At 54.7% G+C, this 6,378-nt stretch overlaps 1 protein-coding gene across 1 annotated transcript in view; it reads right to left on the reverse strand.

Annotated features, from left to right (window-relative positions):
* Positions 1 to 6,378, reverse strand: part of PPP1R12B (protein phosphatase 1, regulatory subunit 12B) — a 144,003-nt gene that overhangs the window by 122,089 nt on the left and 15,536 nt on the right. The window lies entirely within an intron of this gene.

Raw genomic sequence — 6,378 nt, forward strand, 5'->3', positions numbered from 1 at the left:
CGCCGCACCTGGGCGCGACCCGGACTACAGCTCCCAGCGGCCCCTGCGCGCGAGGCGGCCCCGCCCGCCTTCCCGCCCGGCCGCCATCGCAGCGCTCTCCCCGCCGCGCCGCCTCGGTCTGGGATCCCGCCCACCGACCGGGGAGCGGCGGAGCTGCTGAGTGTGGTGTGAGGAGCCGGCACCGCCCGGCCGCGGCCCCGTCTGCGGGCCGGGGAGCGCCGGGGCAGCCCGCGGTGCCGGTGCGGGGGCCTGTGAGGATGAGGCGGCTGTTGGGGGACGGGGGAGGGTGGAGAGAAATGGCTGGCACGGAGAAGAGCCCCGTCTGTGAGGGAAACCAGGCCGCATCTGGCGGGTCCAGCTGCCCTCCCGCCCACGCAGTTGCCAGTGAGGCGGCCAGGAGGATGCTGAGCTTCCAGAGAGGCGGTTTCCAGTCTCTCCTGGAGCTAAATCCAGAGCCTGGCCGTCCCCAGGCGAGGCGAGCGGTGCTCAGGCAGCACCAGGTCCGGGAGCTGCGAGGCGAGGAGCAGAGCTGTGCGGGGACGCAGTGACACCGTCGCCGCAGCCGCCAGGCCCCACGGGTTTTCGTCCTCCGGGCAGGTGCCCGCGTAGCGGCCCGCGGTGGAGGGCAATGCCTGTAGGCCCGCAGGCTGCTCCCTTCCAGCTCTACCTGCTGTAGCCAAACCAACCTGTGAACCTTTTCCGATGAGATGTTTGGGTTGGCTCCGTTGCGCCTTCTCTGAGCCCCCTCTCGTGGCTGGAGAATCCCGCTCCCAGCGCCCTGCGGTGCCTGCCTGGCTCTGCTTTGTGAAGGTGCTGAGGGTCGGTCTCTCCTGGCAGACAGCTGAGCACGGTTTTCATTCTGAGTGGAGGGGCTGCCCCTCTCCTTCAGGTTATTTTGTGGTATCAAGCTGCCCAGCAGAGGATTTGCCTCGAATTGTTCATTAGAGGAATCACAGAATGAGTACGCTGCTAAATGATCAGTGACAAATCCCCCAGAGCAGATGGCGTTTGCTCATTAGTCTTAAAAAAAACCCAGCAGTTTTCAACAGAGCCAGGGAAAACCCCAGGAACTATAGTGCAGTGTATCTGATACCCCCAGCATGCAAATTATTAGGAACCACTCTAACAGAGTTAGGGGCCACATTAAGGGCTATTAAATACTCATAGAAATGCCAGATCATGGTTCATTAGCAGTCTAAACGTGCAAAACTGGAGTTAGGGATTACTAGTGTAAAAATGGTTCAGAGAAGAGCAACAAGGAAAAGGGCTTCACACAATGCACAGTTTAGTAGGGAGCTCCTGACAGCAGGGCAGTAAAGATGCTCGCTGTTGAGGTGGGTTTAAAAGCAACAGGACAAATTAATGGTGGTAAATCAATCAAGAGTCATAAATACAAAGTTGCTGTCCTTGGCTGAGAAAGGCCTTTGGCTGCGGGTTGCTGGAGGCTTGGATCCTTCAACACACACTCCTGACGCCTGCAAGAGATGGGGTGCGTGCTGGGTCGTGTTGAGCATGACCAGCTCTTGCCGTCCCATGCTTTATATTGCGTTCTTCCCAGTGGGATTGGTTATTCATGATGACAAGCGTGCTGGGTCCATGCTGGACCAGGCCTGGAGCTCCTTAACTTTGCATCTATTGCTTCAAGAATTTAATTACTTCTGGCTGCATGACATGAGCCTTAGCTCTTGCAGAGTGATGGGCACAGCCACGTTAGCGGTTCAGCTTACGGTTTTGTGAGCACCTTCCCTATCTGCAACATGGTAATGGGGTGGGAGGCTATCCCATTTCCCCCTGCAGCTGACAAGACCACCCCATGCTCCCATGAAAACTGCCTGATTGAGACTATCAGCCATTTACGTTTTTAAAACGTGCCTTTATTTTCCTCACAGGAATTTTACCCAGGCATATTTGGAGAGTTTTCTGCATTTGTCTAGGATTCCTGGACATCTGACTAAGCTGCTGGATGCTGAGAAGTCCTGCACAGCCACATCTCATGCGAACTGACTGTAAATCACACAGTGATCCCAAAACTTCTGGCATACATACCGCTGCTTCTGGGATGCCGAGCTGCTTTGCATGTGCACAGGTTTGCCTGTGTCCCCAGCCTGTGGGATTCCCTCTGCACACTGGTGTGTCAGTACAGTGCCTTCCTGGAAACATCGGCTGTCATATGCTTTCTGCAAACTGCTTCTGCTCTGTAGCAATCGCAGCCAGAAGGATGGCAGCCCTATTCCAGATCTGACTTCTCTTGAAAATGGAATATATCCCCAGAAAAAAAAAAATATTGGCTGGAAGAGGAGACTGTTGTCTATGACTACGAGCCTCTTGCCATCCTTCCATCATCTCAGACACCCTGGATCCCTGACGCATGTGACTACAGTCCCATCTCTGCTTTCCTATGATCTATTCCTTCAAATTCAGTCCAGCTCTGGCCTTCCTCCTATTTCAGCAGTGAGTTTCTGAACAAAAATTCATTATTCCATGTCTGCTCCTGCGATGATCAACATGAGAACATATGGCTCGGCCAACCCCTGGATCCTGAGCAAAAACCATGTCTGTGTGCTCCCAGCAGCTAATATCTTTAAGTACCAGTTTCCTTCTTTTTGGTCTCTCTGAATTTCCTTTAACTGCTCTATTATGAATAACTGCTTTATTTATAAAATAAAATCACTTTCTAGAATGGTCTAGATTTGTTCTTCTTACCTCTATCAGCAGCCTGTTTGTCTGAAGTTAAAAAAAAAAAAATTCCTTGGTTCCTTTATGTTCACTGAAAAATAATTTTACACCACCAGCCGTGAGAGCCGTGGTAGATACATGCAGGAATCGGACAGCTTGTGAACTACGCTCTCTTTGAAGATTTTGATTACCCTGACATTATCCTGTGAATGCTGCTGCTTTTGTTTCAAGCTCTTAATGGCATTTTTTTGATGCCTTGATTAGTTTTGGTCACTTCTTTTGGCACCTCTGGTCCCAATCCACTGGCCCAGGACACTGTTTGACTTAATCCTCTGGCGTGACCATTCCCAAGCGCCTGGCCATGCGAGACCCTGGCACGTTTAAACTGCACCCGTGTGTGCAGATTATGCTGGGTGAAGTCGAGCAGGTGCCTAAGCATTTTTGGAAATAAAACTGGAGCGGGTAGAATTCCCAGCTGGAGATTGCACACTGACCTGGCTTGGGAAGCTGGGAGACCCACCGAGAGTGGGGAGTTTTACAGCCTTTCCCACTCCCACGTCCCACTGCCAGTACAACACTAGATGGCGTGGGGACCCACGGCACCTGCCCAGCTCCAGGCACAGCTCAGCCTCTGTCCCAGTGCTCACAGAGGAGTCCCTGAGGGGAAAACTTCTGGTCTCCTGCATCCTCTGGGTCTGCTGGATACTGTTGGCTAGATGGGGAGGTCGCAGCAAGCAAAAGAGAAAGGACAGCCAAAGCCAGCCCCGTGGTGTGCAGGCTGCAACAGGCACGTCTGCTGGTTGGGGAAGACACTGGGAGGTGAGATGTACTGAACTTTGGGCTCTCTACCCTCCCAGAAAGGGTAGAGAGTGTCCCTCTGTCAGACGGCAAGGCATGCCACCGTCCATGCTGGGGAGGGAACAGGCATGGACCCCACTCACTCTCTGCGGATGGGGTGATGTACTTCACAAGCCTGGTCTCCTCCTCCAGCCCCCTTCAGAGCAAACAGCCTCAGAGCAAAGACCAGAGCCAGGGTTTGCAGCAGCGGACCCTGAATTTTGGAATGCAGGGACCCTTTCTGAAGCTGACGGCCAGCCTTTAACACACCCCCTCGATCTGCTCCAGAGAAAAGAAAGAGGGATATGTGAGCCTCTGAAACCTGACAGCCCCTGCCTCACGCCTGTGGGAAGCCAGCTGGAGGGGGCAGGTCTGTCCAAGTCTGCTGGAGGCTGGCATCTGCAGCACCATCTCAAGCACCATGTGTTCCACACATCCTCTGAGTCATCTGGCAGAGGTTTCCCAACCTCCAGGGGAAAGAAGGCTCATCCCCACATGCTGTGGCAAGGTCAGCTCTGGGGTATGTCTCTAACTCTCTACAAGGCCTTGGGGAACCCTGTGGAAGGTCTGTCGCCATCGTGACCGACTGCAGTGGGTCATGTCAAGGTGCTCATGTCATTGTCCTCTTCACAGTGTGCCAATGTGAGTTGTGGCAACTGATAATGCCCCACTCAGTAATATGGCTGTACCCTGTTAACTAAGACCCACACATTCACTTCAGCAGGGCCCTGAACACCCGGTTAATATGTTCCTAATGCCACTTGTTCCTAATGTCCCCGACTGATGAGGTGACCTACTGTGGTCCGAGCTGTTGGATGGGCCGTGCCCAGCAAGACTAGGTCCTTCAGGTCACCTCTGATCTGCTTGTCCATGCTAGGTCAGGGGCTGGGTTCCCCCAGCAAGTGATGGCCATTCATGCACATTGTGCAAACCCAGCATGGCAGCGTGGCTCCTCTCCCACTTGCAAGGCAAAAGACATCCTGGTTCTTTGTGACAAAAGCCTTCCCTGCACACAGGATGTGAGCAGCACATTCCCCTTGTGATCCTCGTCCCCTTTCTGTGTTCTAGGCCTTGGTTCAGGACCAGGAATTTCTTACCCAGAGTTCAGGGCAAAATTACTGTCAAATCTAATGCCAAAGTTTTGCAGGTCCAAAGGAAGCACCTCCCTGCTGCTGCCCTCCCAGCCCTCCTCCCTTCCTCCCAATTTCAGTAATGCACTCCCAGCAGCTGGAGCAGCCTGGGCTCCTCAGCCATCCTGCAAACAGGCTGCCTGCCCTCAGTGAGCCGCTGTGGCTCAGAAGAGGAGAATGAGAGGGAAGGGTCCCATGAGCCCCAGAGAGCAGTAGACAGTCTCTTTGTGCCAGCTGCCTTTTTTCTTTAATGCCTACTTACAGTTTTCGAGAAGAAAAAGGCCAGCCGAGGCACGAGAAATTAAATAGGAGCTTTTGCTAACTGCATCTTGGCCTGGCTTAACAATCCTGTCCATGGCCACAGCAATTAGGAGCACTGGAGCATCCAGCTTCTCTCCATCCTCACCTACTACATGGGCTGGAAGATCCTCATGGAGCACAAATGCCTCAGGGACTCCCAGGGCAGAGGCTCAGGGTGGGAAGCAGCTACAGACGCCAGAAAAACTGTTCCCTTCTCCTGGCTTCCCCTCCCGGAGTGTCTGGAGCTGCTCTTGCAAAGGGCTGCCTTCTGCTGGCCTCCAAGTCCAAGTGACAGAGCACTGACGGACTGAATCTTCTTTGAATCTTCCAGGACACCAAAAATGCCTAAGAAAGGGAAGATCCTTTCTCTGCCTAGTGTCACCTGGTTCCTGTCCCTGTGTGGGCTTGCTGGGGATCGGGGAGGATGTCCTGCTCCCCTCCCTGCCCTCCTGTTGCAGCTGGCTTCCAGGGGCAGAAGGGGAGTGCTGGTGGGGGCCGGATCCGGGTGGGTGTTTCCCAGGGAGATGGAGAGTGGGAGTTTGTACCCCAGCAAGCTGAGAATCGGACAGGGATGAGCACAAAAGGGAACGCCCAAATGCAAACTGGGACTGCAGTGTCCTGCTGGGGGGATCTGAGACAACCAGTGTCTGACGGATGATTCGGTGCTGGGTCACGCTGCAGGGCTTGCATGCGGACCGCCCTCGGCTCTTCACGGTGGAAACAGCATTACCTGGAGCCTTAGCGTGTTTTTTACAAGGTCCTGGGCCTTCTTGGGCTCCCGTGTTGCCCTGCCACACAGAAAAAATTGGAAATAGCAGCTTTGTAACCCAGCAGCCATAGCCTGTAGCCCTGCAGCCACACTTTCTGTAGGCTGCTCCTGGGATGTTTGGGCATGGAGAGCACTAATGTGTGGTGTGAGGGTACGGCAAAGTCCGCGGGGCATCAGGGAGGTGTAGGCAGCATCTCTGCTCCTGCAGACACCGAGGCTGCACAGTGCCTGTCGTGCATTGAACTTTCCACTGCTCAGAGCCCTCCCTTCGCAGCTCCGTGACCTGCCATCCAGCTGCGCTGGAAGTGTTTTCCCAACACCCCTGCAGCAGCCTTTCCCTCCTTTCGTGCTGTGCTTATTTCTTATCCCCATGTCCCTGCACCCACAACAGCACTGTCGTGGTGGGTTCCCACGAGAAGCCACTCCTCACTCCCCCGTTCCCCACACCTTCCCTTGCAACTTTTATTTTATTTCAGAGGAAAACTTTGAGCGTAACAAAACACTGACCTAAATACCGGATAGGTACTACGGATGGCCCATGCGCTCGGCAACCAGCCCGCGGGTTTTAGGGAGCCGCCGCGGCTGGCCCCGAAGCGTTCCCCCCCCCCGCCGCGGGAGTGGGTTGGGGGCGATTCCCAGCGCCGTGGGGCCGGGGCTGGCGGGGCG

This window comes from Haliaeetus leucocephalus, unplaced genomic scaffold (genome assembly GCF_000737465.1).
Source record: "Haliaeetus leucocephalus isolate CR32 unplaced genomic scaffold, Haliaeetus_leucocephalus-4.0 Scaffold1000, whole genome shotgun sequence".
Classification (NCBI taxonomy): Eukaryota; Metazoa; Chordata; class Aves; order Accipitriformes; family Accipitridae; genus Haliaeetus; species Haliaeetus leucocephalus.